Raw genomic sequence first — 1,902 nt, 5'->3', positions numbered from 1 at the left:
ATTATTTAAAAAATTCGGTTGTCAAAAATAAATTCTCATTACTGGATAAAGAAAATATTAGGATTTAGATGGGCAGAGACCTATTAAATCTTCTAGAAGAAACTATTTTGGGGGTAGGGGATAAATATTTTAAATCCAAAACTCCTGTAGTCAAAATATTAGAATTTCCTCCCACTGGCAAAGAAAAAGTTAACTGGGCCCAGGCATTTAGATGTGCTGCCATTGGCACAAGAAATATTTATAGATATTGCTAGAATTTGCAAGAGTAACCTGGTGAGCTCAAACTTTCCGATGATGTAACTAAATACCACCACCAGGCCTGGAGGCTCTAAGGCAATCTCCGGCACACTTCGCCTACTAGGAAGTAGTTTCTACCCTCCTGATACTCATTGAGGATTCCCCAAAACTCAGGGTTGACATTTTATGCAAAATGAAAAGGGAGGAGGGGGTGGTGGGTCCCAATGGCACCAGCATTATGGGGACTTGAGCTTATCCAAATTAGCCAAATGCTGAAGCCAAGGGCACGCTCTACAAGCACCACAGGGCAGGTTGAACTTACTGAAAACAAAGGGGGAAAAACCCATAGAAAAGGAACACACTGGTGGAGCCCAGAGGCTGAGCGCTTTGAAAAACATGGTGGTGGACCTTGCTCAGATTCCTGATGTGGACATCGATGGCATCTTCAAGTATGTGCTAATTGGAGTCCATTTAGCACTGCCTTCCAGGGATCTGTCCAGGGAGTGCAAGGAAATTGTGGGAGGCTACAAATGGGTTGAGTACCACGTGTACATCTATGACTAAGTGTCAGATGAGCTACAAAAGAACGGCTATGACTGGGAGTGCCTAGGCAGCAGGCGCCTCTCCCATCAGAGCCAGGACATGAAGATACACATGTATGGCTACTCTATGGGTTATGGTCATGCCCAGCACTCTGTTTCAACAGAGAAGATCAAAGCCAAGGACCCGGACTACGACCTGAGCTGACGGTGGCTACTTAGGCCCTGCCCCCAGCAACTAAGCAGGACTCTGCTCTTCCTGTGTTCTATCTTGCGAAGCTGGCTCTGTGCTTTCCTGCTGTACCTTGGGCAACATACCACCTGTCAGGCCTTAGAGGCCAGACCAATCTGGTCCATGGGAATAAATGCACTGATATTGCCTGCTTGTACGGAGGTGGTGGGTGGGTGGGGGGAGGCACATACCTTTAATCCTAGCACTTGGCAGGGAGAGGCAGGTCAATCTCTGTGAGGTCCAAGACAGCCAGGGCTACACAGAGAGACCCTGTCGCAAAATAGGAAGAGAATGTGCTCAGTCCTGATGTGACCTGATGTACTGGGGTGGGTTGATGGGGGGGGGCTCCCCTTTTCTGGGAAGTAGGAATAAGGAGAAGAGGGTGGGGTGGGTTGATGGGGGTGGGGGCTCCCCTTTTCTGGGAAGTAGGAATAAGGAGAAGAGGGAGGAAGGGTGGGACCAGGAGGAAAGGAGGCAGGGGCCTACAATCAAGATGTGAAGTGAATAAATAAATTTTTAAAAATACCAAACAAACCAGAAAAGGCTTGTTTTCATAAATAGGACATTGGAGAGTTTTTTTTTTTAAAGCAAACAGAAACATATTAAAATAAACCAAGCTTGTGACCTAAGGCATTACCTTAAGACCCATGTTCCCTCAGTGGATCCTCAAGGTATTTTGTATCAGTCAGCACAGGATGGAAAAAACACCACCTAACACTGAGATTTTGCCAATGAGAAATGGGTGATACCACGAAAGGACTCCTGTTGAAATTGGTTATGCCCACATCTATGGAACCCTAATTTCTCACAGGTCTAGCCTCATCTCTACCCCTACCACTACCATTTGGCATAGAGGAGAATAATTATTTTACTTTGGCAAAGTAGTGTAATACC

At 46.0% G+C, this 1,902-nt stretch overlaps 1 pseudogene across 1 annotated transcript; it reads left to right on the top strand.

Moving 5' to 3' along the window:
• Positions 1-520: 520 nt before the first annotated feature.
• Positions 521-1,105, top strand: LOC311597676 (14 kDa phosphohistidine phosphatase-like; annotated as a pseudogene). The gene has a single exon. The product of its transcript is annotated as a 14 kDa phosphohistidine phosphatase-like (transcript).
• The last annotated feature ends 797 nt before the right edge of the window (positions 1,106-1,902 follow it).

This window comes from Acomys minous (genome assembly GCF_964271855.1).
Source record: "Acomys minous genome assembly, chromosome: 5".
Taxonomy (NCBI): domain Eukaryota; kingdom Metazoa; phylum Chordata; class Mammalia; order Rodentia; family Muridae; genus Acomys; species Acomys minous.
Note: the sequence above shows the minus strand (reverse complement) of the source record. Positions and strands in the feature narration are given on the sequence as shown.